Raw genomic sequence first — 9213 nt, forward strand, 5'->3', positions numbered from 1 at the left:
CGAACCATGACTCATGGGCAAGATGACTAAAGCTCCGTTCTCCGGAACAATGGAGCGAGCAACAAATTTGTTGGAAATCATACATACTGATGTATGTGGTCCGATGAATGTTGAGGCTCGCGGCGGGTATTGTTATTTTCTCACCTTCACAGATGATTTGAGCAGATATGGGTATATCTACTTGATGAAGCATAAGTCTGAAACATTTGAAAAGTTCAAAGAATTTCAGAGTGAAGTGGAAAATCATCGTCACAAGAAAATAAAGTTTCTACGATCTGATCGTGGAGGAGAATATTTGAGTTATGAGTTTGGTCTTCATTTGAAACAATGCGGAATAGTTTCGCAACTCACGCCACCTGGAACACCACAGCGTAATGGTGTGTCCGAACGACGTAATCATACTTTACTAGATATGGTGCGATCTATGATGTCTCTTACTGATTTACTGCTATCATTTTGGGGTTATGCTTTAGGGACGGCTGCATTCACGTTAAATAGGGCACCATCTAAATCCGTTGAGATGACACCTTATGAACTGTGGTTTGGCAAGAAACCCAAGTTGTCGTTTCTTAAAATTTGGGGCTGCGATGCTTATGTGAAAAAGCTTCAACCTGATAAGCTCGAACCCAAATCAGAGAAATGTGTCTTCATAGGATACCCAAAGGAGACTGTTGGGTACACCTTCTATCACAGATCCGAAGGCAAGACATTCGTTGCTAAGAATGGATCCTTTCTAGAGAAGGAGTTTCTCTCGAAAGAAGTGAGTGGGAGGAAAGTAGAACTTGATGAGGTAACTGTACCTGCTCCCTTATTGGAAAGTAGTTCATCACAGAAATCTGTTCCTGTGACTCCTACACCAATTAGTGAGGAAGTCAATGATGATGATCATGTAACTTCAGATCAAGTTACTACCGAACCTCGTAGGTCAACCAGAGTAAGATCCGCACCAGAGTGGTACGTAATCCTATTCTGTAGGTCATGTTACTTGACCATGACGAACCTATGAACTATGAGGAAGCGATGATGAGCCCAGATTCCGCAAAATGGCTTGAGGCCATGAAATCTGAGATGGGATCCATGTATGAGAACAAAGTGTGGACTTTGGTTGACTTGCCCGATGATTGGCAGGCCATCGAGAATAAATGGATCTTCAAGAAGAAGACTGACGCTGACAGTAATGTTACTGTCTACCAAGCTCGACTTGTTGCGAAAGGTTTTCGACAAGTTCAAGGAGTTGACGACAATGAGACATTCTCACCCGTAGCGATGCTTAAGTCCATCCGAATCTTGTTAGCAATTGCTGCATTTTATGATTATGAAATTTGGCAAATGGATGTAAAGACTGCATTCCTAAATGGATTTCTGGAAGAAGAGTTGTATATGATGCAACCTGAAGGTTTTATCGATCCAAAGGATGCTAACAAAGTATGCAAGCTCCAGCGATCCATTTATGGACTGGTGCAAGCATCTCTGAGTTGGAATAAATGTTTTGATAGTGTGATCAAAGTATATGGTTTTATACAGACTTTTGGAGAAGCCTATATTTACAAGAAAGTGAGTGGGAGCTCTGTAGCATTTCTATTGTTATATGTGGATGACATATTGTTGATTGGAAATGATATAGAATTTCTGAATAGCATAAAAGGATACCTGAACAAGAGTTTTTCAATGAAAGACCTTGGTGAAGCTACTTATATATTAGGCATCAAGATCTATAGAGAAAGATCAAGACGCTTAATTGGACTTTCACAAAGCACATACCTTGATAAAGTTTTGAAGAAGTTCAAAATGGATCAAGCAAAGAAAGGGTTCTTGCCTGTCACGACCGGATTTTTGGGATAATAAATTCCCAGAAAAACGGCCTGTGTGCTCACCAGCCCCAGGATTACTGTTAGCTGATGAGGTACCAACTTGATACAAGAATTCCAAGCAAGGTACAAAAATATGTAGTACAAGACCATTGAGGCCTAGGAGTACAACACTTGGTTTCTACTGGTTGAGCGCGGAAGCGGTTGGATACATCTGCGTCTATGGGACTCCATTTCCCACAAGAACAGCTGACCAGGATAACTCCTATCTTCGCGAGGCTGCAAAAGTCAACACGTAGGTTCCGAGGTTGTCACCGCGATGCTTATCTCCACGCAAGAAATCTGGCCAAGACAATAGCCAGGGACAAGCCAGTGAGTACGTTTGAATGTACTCGCAAACATTAAGAACACGGGTATAATATATCAAACATGCTCCAGATTATTAAGATGATCACACGTCTGTCACGAAATATGCGAAAGATCATGATGCACACATATGGTTAAAATATTCCAAAGTGAAGTACTGGGTGCCAAAAGAGGGTCTGAATGACTCCTCGAGAGGAAATTGCAAGAATAGTAATACTGGTGCCAAACGAGGGTCTGAATGACTCCTCGAGAGGAAATTGCAAGAATAGTAATACTGGTGCCAAACGAGGGTCTGAATGACTCCTCGAGAGGAAATTGCAAGAATAGTAATACTGGTGCCAAACGAGGGTCTGAATGACTCCTCGAGAGGAAACTGCAAGAGTAATAATGCCGCAGTCGGGCGTCTGAGCGACACCACATAAAGGGCTTATAAGAGAATAATCACAGTGAATATCCAGGAGGTAGAACCATCCCAGGGATACTCAATAGTATACATAATATAAAAGGGTTAGTCCCGAATAATAAAGATCATAATCCATATGTGCCATAATCATAAACAATATTTAGTTCAGTCGTTGCTCCATCCGAAAACCGATAATATGGTCAAGCCGTATCTCCATCCGGATACCGTTACTGAGTTCTAGTTAAATCGTTCTCCATCCGAATACCGTTACTGAGTTCTACTCAGACTGTGGTCTTTACTCAAGAACATGACTATCTAACAGGACATATCCTCTGTAGAGGGAGTACCATTTTTCCCACGAGTGACGGGTTTACTTAGTCCATCGGGACTAATTCCGTCTACGGTCTTTTAATTGAGAACACGCCTGACCTGCACACACCAGCTTAACTCACCGGTGTCTGGAATCACCCACGACACCTGCCAAGCAAAACTCTAAGTGGGGAGGCTACAACCTCGACGTAGCATGGGATCAAATTTCTATTCGCGCGCTCTAAGGGGGTGCCCCCCCTCTCGGTCCCAACCGGAAACACCCATGCCCCCTGACCAAGTGGCATGCCTACCGGAGGCCTCCGGTATCTTCCACTATGGCCCCTCTGTACGGTGTGTGCTTTGGTAGGGGTTGACAACTTACTGAACCATACCCTGTCCCCTGCAGGGACAAGTGGTGGTACCAATAAATAAGGAAGCTATTGATCAAGACTCGATCTACATCCGACTCAGGTGGTCCAAGAATCCTCCAACAATATTCCCACTAGTGAAATAAATCACCACTCCTCGAGCCTCACCATGCCATACCGGGCATACTCGTCTCGACGAGGGACTAGGGACAAGCTCGTGTCTACCCAAGACCACGACTTTCCCGGCTTCCTACCGGTATGCATGAGAAGTTCACGAGGATGATCCAAATCACCAATGTATCCATTGCTGACCACGACACAACTCCAAAGTGCACTCATGCACGAGACTATATCGATACATAAAGCCAACGCATATACCAAGTCAAAAGGTGTTGTGATCGCACCAGAACACCACAAAAAAATATTATGCCAGAGTTCAGAAATGCTTGCCTTCAAGAGTATGCAAAGGATGCACTTATTGGAAGCTTTCCTTTTTCTCCAAAAATCCTATTTTGCAAGATACACAAATAACAAATATTTCAAACACAGTACCAAAAGTTGTCTCAAATATTTTTGAAATAAATCTTAAAATAAACTAGATGAAATCTGAGAGAGGTAGGAAAAAGAATCAACTCATTTGGAGTTTTATTTTAAAAGTTACAGCTGGTCAAAGTCTGGTCAAACTCTATTTTTAAATAACACCAGAAAAGAAAACGATTCAGAAGAAAATACGCTTTCGCAGTAGAGGAGACGCACTCGGGAGTTACGCGTCTTCACTTAAGCAGAGAGAGGACGGCCGCGCGGGTCACTGACAGTGGGTCCAGAGGGCCCACTGGTCAGGTTTGACCGTTCTTCCCTCCTTCTCCTCTCTTCTACCCGACGGGAGCGGGGTTCCAGCGATCGCCGTCGACGAACGGCAGCACCTCATGGGCATCCAAGGGCGGGGATGGAACGGCCAGACCGAGGCGGTCCCCTAGGTGGTTGTTGGGTCGTCGGAGGTGGAAGGAGTCGCCGGCGGCGAGCTCCGCGGCGGAGAGAGGCTATGGTGGCGAAGTGCTTTTTGTGCTCCGGTGGCCTCCGACCGAAGTTGGGTAGCTGGGCAGCTCCGCAGGAACTATGGGAGGCTACTGGTGGCGTTGGTTGGGCGAAAGGGTGGCTGGTTGCGACGAATCGCACCGGAGCTTAGCGGCGGCTGAACTGGCCGGAGTTGGAGAGGGCGGTCCTCTCCGGTCAATCTACTGCTAGGGGAGCTCTACGGGGAGGGTCTGATGTTGCCTGAGTGCTCGGAGAGGCTCGGGGTTCCCCTTAAATAGGCGCTTGAGGCTGGCTCCCGCGGTGGCCGAGGATAAGATCACCGGCGACCACTTTCCTGTAGTGGCAGGGCATCGTGGCGGCGACGAAAACGTTCCGATGAGCGGGAGGATAAGCACGGCCTGTGCTCTGGGGCAGCTGGCGCGCTGGCGTGGTTTGGGTGGTGCCGAACATGGCAGAGGCCACTGCCGACGCCGACGTGCCGCCAAGGGCGCGGCCAGCGGCGCAGCGGGGCGCCAGAGATGCCGTGGAGCAGGGAGCGGGCTAGTGCGCGGTTCAGCGATGCAGTAGGGGCCAGGGACGGGTCGCGTCGAGTGCGACAGTGCGGCGTGTCGGCTTAGTGCGCGCGCGTGCAAAACGTGCGCTCTGGGCGCGCCCAGAGCACGCACGGCACCTACTCGACGAAATGCCAGTGCGGTCTAGAGCGCGAGGGTGGAGCTGGCAAAGAACAGAACAAGGGTAGGGGTGGCTAGGAGCTCAGTGGACAAGGTTGCTGGGTCATAGGAACAATATCACAGTGCAAACAAAGAACTCATGCCAAAACAGATTGTGCACACCAGGTGTTCGACAGAATGCCAGATGCACTTAGGCGACTCTTGGAGTGGCCAAAATATCCATACCAGTGTCTCTTTAGGTGCAGGAGATGGTGGTAAAGTCACTTGGGCAAAACCAGAAACTTGTTAGTGCAAGTTTTGCAAAACTTCAGTTTTGGACAGAAAGAAAAAGGGTTTAGAGCATGCACTTAAAAACCTCTGATGAGCCCACTCTCCTGGACTTAAGAGTTTTGAAGGGAGGGCTACAAGTAGGAAAAAGCTCAGGGTTACTAGAGCAAGGAAAAATAAGGTTGCAGTACAAATCACCAAGTTGGACCAGAAAGCAAAAGAGGTTGATCCACTCAAATTTTCCAAGGAACAACACTGGGTTTTTGCTTGAAGATGAATTGTATGCATCCACTGACATCTCCAAACATTTGGAACAATTTTTAAAGAAATATTTAAATGGGTTGTAGTGCAAAAATGCCTACTGGACCAAATTGGAAAAGTTGGTGTAAAGCTCAAAATCTCCAATGGCCAGAAGGTATTTTTGCATAAAAGTGATGTGGAACCATCACATGACATCCCCAAGTTTTGGTGGAAATATTAAATGCATTTGTCAAATGGTTGTAGTGCAAACAAGCTCCAAATGCAAAGGAAATCATTTTAAAGGAATTAAAGCTTTGAGGAAAAATAAATCTTGCAAAAATTTAAATCTACTGATGAGGAATTGTTTTATAAAAGAGAGTATTCAAGTCCAATAATACTTTTGAAGGTTTCTCCCACTAGGGGCAAAAATCCAAAATCACAAAAGGTAAAACTTGACAATTGGAAAAGTTTTATTTCCTGGCAACATTTTAATAAATAAAACAAGGCCAAAATTTTGGGTGTTACATTGCCTGTGTTACAAGGTGTGAAGTTGAGTCAGACTCAATGCCCGACCACTGCAGAAGATAGAGAGAAAATGAAAGTTGTTCCCAATGCTTCACCCATAGGCTCTATCATGTATGCAATGCTGTGTACCAGACCTGATGTGTGCCTTGCTATCAGTTTAGCAGGGAGGTACCAAAGTAATCTAGGAGTGGATCACTGGACATCGGTCAAGAACATCCTGAAATACCTGAAAAGGACTAAGGATATGTTTCTCGTTTATGGAGGTGACAAAGAGCTCGTCGTAAATGGTTACGTCGATGCAAGCTTTGACACTGATCCGGATGACTCTAAGTCACAAACTGGATACGTATTTATATTGAACGGTGGAGCTGTCAGTTGGTGCAGTTCTAAGAAAAGCTTCATGGAGGGATCTAAGTGTGAAGCGGAGTAGATAGCTGCTTCGGAAGCAGCAAATGAAGGAGTCTGGATGAAGGAGTTCATATCCAATCTAGGTGTCATACCTAGTGCATTGGGTCCAATGAAAATCTTTTGTGACAATACTGGTGCAATTGCCTTGGCAAAGGAATCCAGATGTCACAAGAGAACCAAGCACATCAAGAGACGCTTCAATTCCATCCGCGATCAAGTCAAGGAGGGAGACATAGAGATTTGCAAGATACATACGGATCTAAATGTTGCAGACCCGTTGACTAAGCCTCTCTCATGAGCAAAACATGATCAGCACCAAGACTCCATGGGTGTTAGAATCATTACTGTGTAATTTAGATTATTGACTCTAGTGCAAGTGGGAGACTGAAGAAAATATGCCCTAGAGGCAATAATAAAGTTGTTATTTATATTTCCTTATATCATGATAAATGTTTATTATTCATGCTAGAATTGTATTAACCGGAAACTTAGTACATGTGTGAATGCATAGACAAACAGAGTGTCACTAGTATGCCTCTACTTGACTAGCTCGTTGAATCAAAGATGGTTAAGTTTCTTAGCCATAGACATGAGTTGTCATTTGATTAACAGGATCACATCATTAGAGAATGATATGATTGACTTGACCCATTCCGTTAGCTTAGCACTTGATCGTTTAGTATGTTGCTATTGCTTTCTTCATGACTTATACATGTTCCAATGACTATGAGATTATGCAACTCCCGAATACCGGAGGAACACTTTGTGTGCTACCAAACGTCACAACGTAACTGGGTGATTATAAAGGTGCTCTGCAGGTGTCTCCGATGGTACTTGTTGAGTTGGCATAGATCGAGATTAGGATTTGTCACTCCGATTGTCGGAGAGGTATCTCTGGGCCCTCTCGGTAATGCACATCATTATAAGCCTTGCAAGCAATGTGACTAATGAGTTAGTTGCGGGATGATGCATTACGGAACGAGTAAAGAGACTTGCCGGTAACGAGATTGAACTAGGTATTGAGATACGGACGATCGAATCTCGGGCAAGTAACATACCGATGACAAAGGGAACAACGTATGTTGTTATGTGGTTTGACCAATAAAGATCTTCGTAGAATATGTGGGAGCCAATATGAACATCCAGGTTCCGCTATTGGTTATTGATCAGAGATGAGTCTCGGTCATGTCTACATAGTTCTCGAACCCGTAGGGTCCGCGCGCTTAACGTTCGGTGACGATCGGTATTATGAGTTTATGTGTTTTGATGTACGGAAGATAGTTTGGAGTCCCGGATGTGATCACGAACATGACGAGGAGTCTCGAAATGGCCGAGACATAAAGATTGATATATTGGATGACTATATTCGGACACCGGATGAGTTCCGGGGGTCACTGGATAATTATCGGAGTGCCGGGGGGTTATCGGAACCCCCGGGGGAACTAATGGGCCAACATGGGCCTTGTGAGAGAGATAGGAGGGGGCCTTAGGGCTGCCGCTCCCCCCCCCCTTGAGGAGTCCGAATTGAACAAAGGGGGCGGCGCCCCCTCTTTCCCTCCCTCTCTCCCTCTCCTTCCTTCCCCCTTCCCCCTCCTAGTTGGACTAGGAAAGGGGGAGTCCTACTCCTACTAGGAAGAGGACTCCTCCCCTCCTTGGCGCGCCCTAGGTCCAGCCGGCCTCCCCCCTTTCTCCTTTATATATGGTGGCAGGGGGCATCCTAGAACACACAAGTTGATCATTGATCTCTTAGCCGTGTGCGGTGGCCCCCTCCACCATAATCCACCTCGGTCATATCGTTGCAGTGCTTAGGCGAAGCCCTGCGCCGGTAGCTTCATCATCACCGTCATCACGCCGTCGTGCTGACGAATCTCTCCCTCGACACTCAGCTGGATCGAGAGTTCGTGGGACGTCACCGAGCCGAACGTGTGCAGACCGCGGAGGTGTCGTACTTTCGGTACTAGGATCGGTCAGTCGTGAAGATGTACGACTACATTAACCACGTTGTCATAACACTTCCACTTACGGTCTACGAGGGTACGTGGACTACACTCTCCCCTCTCAATGCTATGCATCACCATGATCTTTTGTGTGCGTAGAATTTTTTTGAAATTACTACGTTCCCCAACAGAGACACCGCGTGATGATCGGGTGTGATAAGCTCTACGTTCACATACAATGGGTGCAAGCCAGTTTTGCACATGCAGAATACTCGGGTTAAACTTTACGAGCCTAGCATATTCAGATATGGCCTCGGAACACTGAGACCGAAAGGTCGAACGTGAATCATATAGTAGATATGATCAACATAGAGATGTTCACCATTGAAAACTACTCCATCTCACGTGATGATCGGACATGATTTAGTTGATATGGATCACGTGATCATTTATATGACTAGAGGGATGTCTATCTAAGTGGGAGTTGTTAAGTAATTTGATTAATTGAACTTAATTTATCATGAACTTAGTCCTGATAGTATTTGCATATCTATGTTGTAGATCAATAGCTTGCGATGTAACTCCCCATTTATTTTTGATATGTTACTAGAGAAAAATAAGTTGAAAGATGATAGTAGCAATGATGCGGACTGGGTCCGTGATCTGAGGATTATCCTCATTGCTGCACAGTAGAATTATGTCCTTGATGCACCGCTAGGTGATGGACCTATTGCAGGAGCAGATGCAGACGTTATGAACGTTTGGCAAGCTCGGTATGATGACTACTTGATAGTTTAGTGCGCCATGCTTTATGGCTTAGAATCGGGACTTCAAAAACGTTTTGAACGCCACGGAGCATATAAGATGTTCCAAGAG

The sequence above is a fragment of the Triticum aestivum genome, chromosome 2D (assembly GCF_018294505.1).
Source record: "Triticum aestivum cultivar Chinese Spring chromosome 2D, IWGSC CS RefSeq v2.1, whole genome shotgun sequence".
Lineage (NCBI taxonomy): Eukaryota > Viridiplantae > Streptophyta > Magnoliopsida > Poales > Poaceae > Triticum > Triticum aestivum.